Source organism: Cryptomeria japonica, chromosome 4 (assembly GCF_030272615.1).
Source record: "Cryptomeria japonica chromosome 4, Sugi_1.0, whole genome shotgun sequence".
Taxonomy (NCBI): Eukaryota; Viridiplantae; Streptophyta; class Pinopsida; order Cupressales; family Cupressaceae; genus Cryptomeria; species Cryptomeria japonica.
Genome location: NC_081408.1, coordinates 539,770,233 through 539,783,992, shown reverse-complemented (window position 1 = coordinate 539,783,992; position 13,760 = coordinate 539,770,233).

Below are 13,760 nucleotides of genomic sequence, written 5' to 3'. Positions count from 1 at the left end.
AAGCAAGACATTAAACATTAATAATTTCTAGGAAGACCAATTTAATTTTATGAAGTGTTGTGATTTGTAATCTGCCATTTTATTGTGCTTGGATAGAGGTTTTATCAGTAAGACTTTGATGATTTTTTTGTTTTTAATACAACCCTTGATTTGTTTTGTTTTTTAAAAAACCGTCTCTGTTTACAGAGAAAAAGAGTTTAAAAAAAACAAAACTTTATTATAAAAAACAAAAATATGTCTTGCATTTTACAGAGAAGTGGATTTTTTTTTTAAAATTATTATAAAAAAACACTGTCTGTCAAATTTGACAGAGAAGAAATTTAAAAAGAAAAATGAAAAAAAAAGATATTTGGGGGGTCGTGGAGCCGAACCCCATGGCTGTGGGGAGAGGCTAACCCATGACTTTGGGCGCCCCTCTACCCACAATAGTGGGGAGAGGCGGCCACACTATGGGCACCCCTACCTCCATAGCCATGGGGTGGGGGGGGAGGCGTCCACAACGTGGGCACCTCTCTTCCCTACATTGTGGGATGGGGGGGATGTATATGTATATGTATATTTATAAAACATATATATATAAAATTTATACATATACATATACATATACATATACATACACATACATACATACATACACACACACACACATATATATACATATATGTATATATGTATACATATACATACACACACACATATCTATATCTATATCTATATATATCTATGTATGTATATATATGTGTATGTATGTATATGTATAAATTTTTATTTTTAAACGGGTTATGATGTTACTCTCTCTCTCTCTCTCTCTCTCTCTCTCTCTCTCTCTATATATATATATATATATATATATATATATATATATATATATATATATATATATATAGAGAGAGAGAGAGAGAGAGAGAGAGAGAGAGAGAGAGAGAGTGTACATATATATGTGTGTGTGTGTGTGTGTGTGTACATACATATATATATATATATATATGTATGTATGTGTGTGTGTATGTATGTATGTATGTATGTATATATATACATACATACATACATATATACATACACACATACATACATATATAAATATATACATATTAATTTTATATATATATATTTATATTTGTGTGTGTGTGTGTGTGGAATTTAGAAAATATCAATTGAATGTTAAATATTGATGGGATTTAACCGTAATTTAATTTGGGAAAATAAAATTTATATTGATAGCCTTCAATTAAATTTAGTTAATAGGATTTTTAAATGAAAAGGTCTATTTGATTTAAATAATGATTTTAGTTTCCAAATGTATTTAATTTTTATTTTAGTAATTAGAAATTTGAGTGTAAATGGGATTTGTTATAGCCAAATTGGCTTTAATTGGAAAAGATTTATATTTGTTTAAATGATGGCTTATTTAGCTTGTGAATTGCTTTTATTCTTATAAAGGATGTATGTTTTTTTAAAATCAAGCATTGTTCAAGTCTATTTGGGTGTATGTGCACCTAGACCTTTTTTAAGCGTTATTCCCTATTGTAGATTTTCTTAAGTGAAAGAGTCAGTTATTGAAAGAGCTACAATTAGATAATATTAGCTCTTAATTATATTTTGATTAATCATTATGATTCCTTAACATGGATGTGTTTAGAGTGCAAGTGTACCCTTTTGAGTATTTCTCTGATTGGTGGATTTTTTGTGTTTATTTGAAAAGTCATTTTTGTGTCATGATGGCATGTTGTTGAATGTAAGTCTATCACGCAGGATGATTTGGTTAAGTTTTGATTGTGGTTGTACTTACTTTATTTTGGTTTTGGTCTTATCTTGTGGATAGACCAGTTGTTCGTTTCACACCTCCAGTGGTTTAACCTTGGTAGAAGGTTTGAACAATCAAGTTGTTCTTCAGTTTTGTTTTTTGAACTCCATGTGTTAGTTTGCTTTTGTGTTTTTCCTTGGGGTTCTTTGGAGGTTGTGTAGTGTCATAAGGAAGAGGTGGCCCAAGTGGCTGCCATGATAACTCCTTGGAAGTTGAGTAATAAGTGATAAATTAATTAATAAACCGAGGTTGGGTTTCAAACATTAATCAAGATTAACTGTGCCTCGCTCATGGTTGAGTGCTAGTACAGACTCAGGATGTAATGCCCCACCAGGGAACCCCAAAGGGATGAAACTAAAACACAAGAATAGAGTGCAAATATTTTTTTTTTAAAAGTTAAAACATAATAATGATACATTGAGATAACATTAAGTTCAGATTACACAACGAAAGACTTAACTAACACCTAAAGGGTTTCCAAACATGATTACTTGATTCAACACTTAACTCAACTGATGCTAATTAATCCAATTAAGTTGATTAACTTAATGACATGATTATACTTAAACAATGGTTAAGTTCGTTCGGTAGGTTAAAATATGGGTAACATGATTAAGTTCATCCATTGCAATTTAACCATACATTACATCCAACCTTAAATTAAAACATATGTCATGCATCTAATCTACATACATACTTTAATTGCATTAAAAGCTAATGAATACTTTGCACTTCACTACACCTACAATTTTCATGATCTATAATACTGCATTCAATACCTTCATGCATACATTTAAGATTAATATAATCTAATCCACATTATACGTTTTAACCATAATGCCATACATACATCCAAAATAAAAAGGAATAAGATGAACACAAACACCACATAACACCAAATTGATATCGGAGTTCACCCCTAATGGGCTACATCTCCAGGTCTGCTCAACTGCAAGACCCCTCCAATAAATAATAGGGTGAAGAATAAATAAGGTTCACATCCATTACAACCTGCCAATAAGGCATACATAAACAAATAATACATATGACCACACCAGTCAAAAGATACATGAATGATACCCGAAGAAGGAAAGGGATCCATCTGAAACATGATAAGAAGCAAATACAAAAGAACAACTGGAGCACCAACGAGACTAAGTCCTCGCAACCCATGGTCTAACATGAATATTAGGTACTCTCAAAGGCATAAACTGCCAGATATAACTCCACAATGGTACTCTTATCAAAGACAACACAAACTGCACACTAGTGAACATAAGGGATGAGTGTCATCACATAACTTGGTATGGTCACCTTGGCAGGTCTTCATAGGTCCCGACCCCATCCACTAGGTTACCCTAGCAACCTTTCCCGAACGTCCGGCCCATCCAAGTCTCATGTGGACCCAACACATCCTTTCGTGAAGACAAGGTTGTTGGTTTTCCATTTCAGGCCTTCTCACTGCATTCTAAGTCTTTACTAGCACTCATCCCATGTGTGAGGCACAATTATCTTACTTAGTGTTTTCATCTACTAAACTCTCTAATATGTTATTAGTTTATCACTTATTTAGACACACTTTCAATGGGTTACCCTGCTACCACTTTGGGCACGACCCCCACTCGAAAGCCACTCTCCCATATGACACAAGACCATAATCAAATGAACTCCTAAAACCAAGGTATACACAAGGACTAGTTTACGGAGTTTACTACGGTAGGAATACCCATTTGGCCAAACAAGTCCTCACACGAGGTGCACTGACTAATGATTCCCTGACTAGAGACATGGTCAGCTACAGTCAACCACATAACAACATCCAACACTCACATTAACGGGCATGACCAGATACAAAACAATCACATGAAAACAATTAATACTCAAGATCAAGGACATAACCAGATACAAAATAACCATATGACAATATTCAACACTCACAATCAAGGACTTGCCATTCTTTAATCAAATGTGAATACAAAAATTTAAATACGCATTGACATAAATCTGTAATGACAATCATTTTTCATAACGCTTAAAATACAAATCGATCCAGTTTTCTAATTGATCTAAATTGATTACAATTTGTCTACCTAGTTAAGACACATGTTGTCCATGGTTTACTAAATTCAACCATAATTCAATTTACATCATAAAATAATATAAACACTTCACCATGAATTTTCAACCCAAAAACCCATTTATATAATTATATTTATATGATATACATACAAAGATATAATTCAATTTATATATTAAGTAACTAAAATTGATATTTATTTATTTTCAAATAAAATCATCATTTCCATTCTTTCTCGAATAAAATTATCTAATCTCATCTTTTTTCAAAACAAATACATACTCTCCAAAATATGGAAATATAAATTTAAAAGGAAACTAAAATTGATAATCCTTTTTTATTTTTTCAAATAAAATAATATTTCCTTGCATATATTTAAAAAAAAAATACAAACTAAAATATTAATTAGTATATATATATATATATATATATATATATATATATATGTATATATAATTTAATAATAAAAAATACTATTTAAAAACTTTTAAATTAAATAATACTGAAAGTTTATTTAAAATATATTTTTTTTGTTAAAAAAGAAAATAGCAAATATATTAGGGTAGAACCACATGGACACCCAAGTGGGCCTCCCTTTCCCCAAGGGAAGGGGCTGGGGAGACCATGGCGTGGTCTCCAGCCAGCCATGGCTGAGTGGAGGCCACGACATGGCCTCTCCCCATGGTATGGGGAAGCCATGGCTCTCCCCAACCATGGGTTGAGGGCCATGGTCCCCAAACAACCCCTGCAACAATATATATAATAAAATGGCAAGGAGAGAAGGAAAAAACACTCTGCAAAATCAGTTACATGTCAATGGAGGAGAGAATACCAGAAGAAGCGGTAAGTCTCGGGAGACAAGCGAGAAGGAGATCTTCGAAGTAGATCTTGCCAGTGACTCGGATGAGGATAGAGCACTATGGTTGGAGCATGCGATGATTGGCAGAGTGGTTGGGCCTCGGATGACCGAATCTACCATAAAAGAATGGATATCTAAACATTGGGGCCTGAGACTGATTGTGAAATTCATTCCTAGGAATTTTTTCATAGTAGTTTTTGAAGATGGGACGGAAAGAAATAAGTTTTTATGCAAGGATAACTGGTTTATCAAGGAACATCCTCTGTATTTATAGCCTTGGTTCCCAAATTTTAATCCACTCCCGTTGGCCGTATATGACAGACCGGTTTGGATTAGGATGTATAATTTGCCAATGGAATATTGGGGAGATAAGTGCTTGGAAAAAATTGGTCGATCGCTAGGAACATTGCTGGAAATTGATGAGGATATTGCTGAAAAGGATAGTTACGTGTATGCCCGGATGAAGATCGCGACAGTCAAGGAGATTCCATCTCAAATTTCCCTAGTCACTTTGGTAGGAATCTAGCTGCAACAGGTAGAGATTGAGAAAGAAATTGTCCCATGCTCGAGATGTGGTAGTAAAATGCATCTAGAGGAGGGTTGCAGAATGTTTGTCAGGAAGGCTAGAAGAAGTAATTTCCCCAAACAGACAAACAAGCACCGCTAGTTAGAAAAAACCATTAAACCTTTGTTATTGGATTCAAGTCATCAGAAGGAACTAAAAAAGGAAGCAAAGGAGGGTCTAATAGGGAAAGACCCTATTAAGATGAATCTAATGGAGAATGTGGGGAAATCAAATCCAGACATTGTAGAGCAGAAGGTATTAAACAATAATCAGATACCCCTGTCTTCTAATTCAGAATATGAAGAAGAATTAAGTCCAGAAGAAGAAGATGTAGAAGATGGGTTGGAGAATCTGGACCCTAGATGCATAAGTCAATCGGCAAATTCTCTTCTGGGTAGAGCAAAATGAAGTAGGGGAAGAAGAAGCCACAAGCAAGTCAGAGAGGAGAGGGCCTACGAGAAAGGTATTGTCAGTGTTTTGGACTTCATGAAGAGAACCAAGGGAGGGGATCCCTCCCTTGGAGAAAGATGAAGATCCTTTCTTTGAATGTCAAGGGTCTATCGGCCTCTGTCAAGAAGCACTTGGTTAGAAGAGCATTAAAGAATCTAGATTATGATTTAGTTTTGATGCAGGAAACCAAGCTTAATGAAAAAATATGAATGATTTCATTAATTCTTGCTATAATTGGATGGTATTGCTCAAGCATCCAGAGGTTCTGCAGGAGGATTAGGGGTGCTCTGGAAACCTGAATCCTTTTAGGTTTCCACTATCTTTTCTTACCAATTCTGAATGGCTTGTCGGGTGGTTAGATTGGAGGATCAATTTGAATTCCCACTTCTTAATGTTTATGGGCCTACTAAGATAGAAGATAAGAGAGCAATGTGGAATGAGATCTTTGCCCAGATGGAAAGTGTGGGATATGATAGGATGATTATGGCAGTGGATTTTAATGCACTTTTGGAATTGGATGATAAAGTAGGAGGGCTCAGGAAGAGTACTCAAGTAATGGAAGATTTTAGATCATTTATAGATGATATGCGGGTAATGGATATTGTCCCTAAAAATGGTAGGTTTACTTGGACCAACAGAAGGCACACTTTTTTTAATATCTCCGAAAGGTTGGATAGATTTTTTACTGGTAAATTTTGGATAGATGGTCAGTTTAACCTCTCTTCTTTCATCATCCCTCAATCGGGCTCGGACCACTTTCCCATCAGACTAATCATGGATAGGAGTAAGTCCCCTCTAAGGAGTTATTTTAAGTTTCAAAGCATGTGGTGGAGAGATCCAACTTTTAATGTTAACTTGAAATCTTGGTGGGTGGAAAGTAAAATGTTTGGAGGCTCCCCAAGCTTCTATTTTGTTAAGAGATTAGGATTTCTCAAAAAGAAGATCAAATTATGGAACAAGGAGTTTTTCAAGAATATATTCTCAGAGAAATTTAGATTAGAGGAGGAAATGTCAAAATTAAACGAGAAAATCATGGTGCCAAGTATGACAAATGTGGATTTTGAAATGGAGAAGAGCTTGAAGGATGAGTACATGGAAATTCTGCGAAGAGAAGAACTATATTGGAGGGATAAGTCGAGAGAATTATGGATCACAGAAGTTGATTCCAATACAAAATTCTTTCACACCTTTGTGAAGGCAAGGAGAACTCAAAATTGAATTATCGACATTCAGGACGATTTTGGTAAGATTTGCACCTTAGGGGAAGAAATTGAGAAAGCGGTGGTTGACCATTTTGCGAGAGTTTTGGGCAACAAGGAAGCTGATAAGGAGGACTGTATACCGTTGGTTGATAGAACCATCAAGAAATTGCTAAAACCCGAAGAGAACTAGATGCTTTTGGCACCTTTCTCAATTCAAGAGGTGAAAAAGGCCACATTTTCATTACACCCCCATTAAGCTTCGGGACCCGACGGTTTCATTGCGGAGGTATATCAGAGGTGTTGGGACTTTATGGGAGAGGACATACTTGAGGTTGTTGAAGATTTTAGAAAGAACAGAAGATTTTTTAAATCCATTAATCACACTATGATAGCTCTTATCCCAAAAAAACCAACATGTGCATCTATGTCAAATTTTCGTTCTATATCACTATGTAATGCCCTTTACAAAATTATCTCAAAAGCCATGTCAGAGAGATTAAAAAAAATCCTGCACAGACTCATTTCAGAGAGTTAGAATGGATTCACACTTGGTAGGGAGCTCGTGGATAGCATTATTCTGACCTCAAAAGTAATTCATTCGATGGCCAAGGAAAGGATCAAAGGGATGGCGATCAAGCTTGATGTTTCCAAAGCGTATGATAGAGTGATTTGGAATTTTCTGGAGCATGTCATAAGAAGGTTTGGTTTCGATAGTAAGTGGATTGATTGCATTAAATTCTACATTTCCTCTATTTGCTTCTCTATTCTAGTTAATGGTGCACTATGTGGATTCTTTGCTGCAACTAACGGGTTGAGACAGGGAGACCCTTTGTCTCCTTCCCTTTTTGTTATGATGGCTGAAGTTCTTGGAAATAGCATAAAGAATAAGTACAGGGCGGGGGTTTGGAAAGGAATTCCTATTCATCCGGATCTGGTAAATATGACACATTCCCAATTCGCGGATGATACCCTTTTGTTTGGTGTTTCATCAGTTCGGGAAGCAGAGTCAATTAAGGAGACTTTGGAGGAATATGCAAAGGAGTCGAGTCAGCACATGAATAAAGAGAAATCATAGATTTTCTTTCTAAACACCAGCAGAGAGAATCAAAATTCTATTTTGCAGGTCTTGGGTTTTCCAAAAGGGGAGTTTCCCCTCAAATATTTAGGAATTTCAATAGGAGCAGGATCGTCCCAAAAACAACTTTGGGAGGAAGTGGTCAATAAATGCAAAGGGAAGGTTGACTTATGGAAAAACAAATGGTTATCCCAGGCTGGAAGGATACAGATGATCAAATCTATATTGTTAGCAGTTCCAATATATAGCATGTCTTGTTTCAAGATGACTAGGCAAGCCTATAGTAGTGTGGATGGTATACTTAAGAAATTTTAGTGGGAAGGATCAAAAGAGGTATGGAGAGTCCCTTTGATCAATTGGGATACAAATTGCCTCATTAAGGAGGAAGGAGGAGTAGGACTCAGAAAAATGGAGATACAAAACAAAGCTTTGGGTGCCAAGCTAGCATGGAAGCTTTTCAAGAGCCCAAATAGATTATGGTGCAGAGTGATTAGGAATAAATATTTGGATTCTCTGGAGGAAGACAGGATCTTCACAATGGCCAATTCGGAGAAAGGCTCTCCAAGTTGGAATTTTATTTGGGATAGTAGAAGTCTACTCATAGACCATTTATCTTGGAATGTAGGTAATGGTTTGAAGGCTAAATTTTGGTTAGATTCTTGGGGAGGAGAGAAACCATTGAAGGAAATCTTCGAAGATCATGAATGGGTCAATCTGGTGGAAGCAAGTATAGGTAGTAGAGTTAAGGATTATTTTGCTCCTGGAGGATTGCAAGGGGATAGACTAGTATGGAAGGAATGTAGCATAGGCAATAGGGACCTATGTGCAAAGCTAGATCAGATTCTATCCCAAAGGCATATATTTGTGTCAAATAAAGAGGACAAAGTATTTTGGTGTGTTGCTAAATCAAGAGAATATAAAGTCAAATGGGGGTATGAAATCTAGAGGAGGAGGATCAGGAACCCTGAGTGGTCGTACAAATTATGCTGGCATAACAGAATTCTTCCAAAAGCAGGAGCGTTTCTTTGGATAGCCTTACAGGACAGAGTTCTAATAGGAAACATATTAAAATCTATTGGTATAGCAGGACCTAGTAGGTGTGTCATGTGCAAAAAGGATGATAAAACCACTAATCATTTGCTTTTTTCTTGTCCTTTTGCAAGAAGTTGTTGGGAATGGTTCTTCGATGCGATTGAATATCAAACTGTCAGAAATGAAAGACTAATAGATTTCATGTCCTCTTGGCCTCTAATTTGCAAATCCAAGTGGGGAGTTTTATGGTTAGTAGGTCCTTCTATGATCATATGGAAAATCTGGAAGGAAAGAAACAGGAGAATATTCAGAGAGGAATACCATTCTAGAGAAGAAACTTTAAAATTTATCAAAGCCAGTATTGAGGAAGTTGTTAGTGGTAATCTCAGAAAGAAAACTATTAGATTCTACAATGCATGGGATAAGAAGGTGGAAAAGAGGTGGTCTTTTAAGGAATTGGTCGAAGGGAGGATTGTGGATAAGTCTAAATGCAGAAAGCAGGTCATTTGGCTAGCCCCAAAGATGAATTGGACTAAGCTAAATTTTGATGGGGCTAGTAGAGGCAATCCTGGCAAAGCAGGGTATGGAGCGGTAATTAGAGATGAAAATGGATCCTTTCTGCAAGTATTTTATGAAAGTATTGGGGAGACTACAAATAATGAAGTTGAAATAAGGGCATTGGAAGCAGGTTTGGAGATGTGCATAGAGAAAGGTTTATCCAAAGTCATAGTGGAGGGGGACTTTCAAATCATAGTAAATAGGGTCATTAAGAGAAATTTTCAGAGCTGGAAATTAAATAGGTGGCTTATCCGAATCTGTACACTTTTGGAAAAAATAGGTGAATTCGAAATCACTCACTCGTATAGGGAAGGAAACAAGGTGGCAGACTTCCTAGCTAATATGGGAGTAACATCAGAAGGGATTAAAAATATCATTAGTAAGGATGAATTGACGGGAGACATTGAAGAATTGGTACGCAAAAAAAAGAATGTTGTTTCCCGTGAAGGTATTGGGTGATCTCTGCTCTAGCAGGAAAGAGGACAAAAGGACTCATCAGATGGGATAAATGATCAGATTTTAGTATGGATAGTCTTTTCAAGGTCAGAAAAGCGGGGAATATATCAGCTCTTGGACGAAGTACTCAAACAGTGTCGGATCACTGCAAAAGAGAATTGACAACCTCGGGTATGGATATTTGCAGAGATATGGTCGGTTTAGGAAGTCTCTAGAGAACTGAAATGCTTATATTAGATAAGTGGGTTTGATGGCATGACATATTTGCAAGATAAGAAAAGAAAATGGTGCATTTCTTGGGATTGAACTACTCTAACTGTGAGGTTCCTCTGGAGTTTCAAATCAGGTACCTATTCAAAACAATGAAATTTGGATACGATGCCATTAGGGGGATGGTAGAATGCTCACTAAGTCTGGATCGACATTGGTACGACGGTGCAATCTATGAGGCGGTCCTTGCGCCCATGGTGGATATACTAGAATCTAGGGATAAATGTGTAGAACTGCTAGAGGGTTTTGTTAAAAAGGAAAATGGGGACATTGTGGAAGAGGCTATCTATGACTTGGTGGAAGGTAGTAAGAACAGTGTGCTCAAGGTCTATTTCAGCCCCGAAACTATTTCTCAGATACAGAGGAAGAGAGTGAGGAGGAGGAAGGAAGCAAGAAGGAGGAAGGAAGCAACGAGGATAGAAGAGAGAAAGAAGATGAAAGGGAGAGAGAAAGAGAGTTTGGAGAGGAAGCGTGGCAATAGTTTAAGAGCAGGATCCTCAATGAAGATCTAGCTAACTTCAGAAGTTTTGCAAAGTCTGAGGAGTGGTGGATGTCTGAGTCGTCCACAAAGAAGCTAAATGATCTGGGTGACTATGCGATTGTAATACTTCAAATTATGAAGAGTTAGATTTCTATCAGACTAGTAGTGTGTTGTTGTATATTTATAATGTTGTTTTGGTGTTAGGAGTTGTCTGTTTTTTGAAACTCTCGGGGTAGAATGTGGGGCTGGGGCTGCTATGATTGCCAGGGAGTCAGGCAATCATTTTGAAGTGTCTACATATTGTAATGTTTTGTTAATAAATAGAGGGAGCTATCCCCAATAAAGATAGCACCTACATTTATATATATATATATATATATATATATATAAGGAAAACCCCTGATCTGCATAGTCTTAGTCTGAGACATTATTCTGAGAAATAAGTTTCCATAATATAAATGATTTATTTATAAATATATATATATTTTTTTTAAACAATGTATTCCAAAAAACATATAACCCATAATATGACAAAGAGGGTGAAAGATAAAGCAATCTTTTTAAAAATAAACAATCCCAACAAACTAAAATTGGGAAAAAAATACCAACATACCCAGAATGCTCAAATTTGAATGCATTCAAATGAAATTTTAAAAAAAATTTATTGTGAATAGCCAAACCCAAATTTTAATTTTGAAATCAATTTGAACAAACAAGAATTTGATCTGGAGGTTGGGAATGAAAATAAGGAGGATTCAAATTCGAGATTTAACTACAACTCTTCCTTATTCCACAAATTTATGAGATTTTCAAACAAAAACACATACAAATTTCTTCCAAAACAAATCACTAAATTTCTTGAAAACAAAGGAAATTAACCAGAATCCTACCTCCATGTGCAATCCTGGAAGTGATTTGATGAAGAGCCCAACCTGCAAGCTCAATAATTTCTTCCAACCAAGAATCCCCAAAAATTTTCCATTCCAAAAACAACTCTCTTAAAATATTTTTGAAAACCTAGGTTAAAAGGGAAATTTTTGACCAAAAATATCTTCTTTACGTTGAAATTATTTTTCACCAATTGAAAAACATTTCTAATTAGAATTTAGCCTTCCGAAAAGCTTTTTTCTTTACTTCCTCCTTTAATTTGCTCCAATAAATTAAAAAAATTAACATTTCTATCACAAAATGTTAATGAGGGTAAAATATTTCTATTTTCCAATTTCTAATTAACCTTTCTTTCAAAATACATACAAATGAATTCATTCACAATAGAAAATACAATACATCAAATTTGCTAGTAATATGCATAAAACAATACGATTTATTGATTAATCACACAAAGGGGTCCTATTTAATTTAGTCCCTTTAATTTACGAATGCATAAAAATGCAATTAATCTAATTAAATACTTAGGATTTAATAATCAATTTTTACGCACAACATGCAACCCGAGAAAACCAAACAAAAACACGACCCACATACCCAACCAAAGGGGAAACTGACGGACGACTGACGACGCTCACTTGAGCATGACTAGGGTAAAACGTAGGGTCTTATGACTACCTAATCCAATACCTTTGGACCAATAAGGTACACTCAAACTTGCGAAGCCAGGTGGAGACGAACCCCGTACCTAAGCGGTACTGTACCTGCAATCTCTTGCAACAATGAAGCACACATGCATACGTGTATATTCAATGAAAGTGTTAGCCCAAAGTTAATAACACGAAATAGAAGAACAACTAATCTTACATGAGAATCGATGCAAAATCAACATTTACACGCACACACATTAAGCATAATACCTGACTATAACATTACAACATAGTAAATCAACCATCCAAGAAAGCCACTTAAAAAGTCAACCAAGGCCAAACCAGTTTTAAAAATCTGATTAGGGCAGGGGTACTACACAGGATGCAGTGGGAAGGCCTGGAATGGCAAACCAACTACCTTGTCTTCACAAAAGGTTTGTTGCGTCCGTATGAGTCATGGATGGGAGCCGGGGGTTTGGGAGAGGCTACTAGGATAACCCAAGATGGGGGTCGGGGCCTATGGAGGCCTGCTAGGATAACCCATACCAACTATGCAAGGACACTCTTCGCTTATGTTCACTAGTGTGTAGTCATGTGCTGGCTTTACTTGGAGCACTCTTGTGAGAGTCATATATGTATGTTTATGTCTTGTGTGAGTACCTAATGTACATGTGAAACCATGTGATGCTTTGTTGTGGCTTTCTTGAGGGCCTTATTACTATCTCCTAGCATGATGGGGTGGTTCCTTTTTGGGCCACATGATCGGGTGGTAGTGCCACTTTCCATTGGGTATCTTTTTTGTGCCTTCTTGTGATGGATTAGCTTTGCAGGTGCTCTAGATGTTTCTCTTAGATTCATTTCATTTCATTGCACCAGTTGGATCTTTCTTATTCTTCTTGGATCATATTGTTATCTCTTGGACCCTTATGTGGTCGGTTGTATCATATGTTGTATGTATGCCTTCATGGTAGTTGTAATTTGATGTAATCAATATGTAATTTTTATGAGACTTGATGTATTAAGTGCAATTGTAATACTAAGTTATCCTTGCAATGTAAAAGAAATGTACTATGATGTAAGTTAGATGTTAGGAATTCTATCTTTAATTAAATCATTGTTGTAATGTAATTGAATGTGTTAATATGAATGAAGTATAGTAATGTTATTGTTATCTTGTTCAAAGTATAAACAATCATTGATTAGTGTAATTAAGATTCTAATGGTTAAATGCATTTCTTAAGTGGATTAGTTGACCTTAAGGAAAGATTAGTTTAATTAAGTAATTCATGTTGGGAAACGCTTTAGGAGTTTGAGTTAAGTCTTTTGCATGTGCAACTTCAATTGTAAGGTTTATCTTTTACGTTTATGTGTTCTAATTATTTTTAAAAAAACT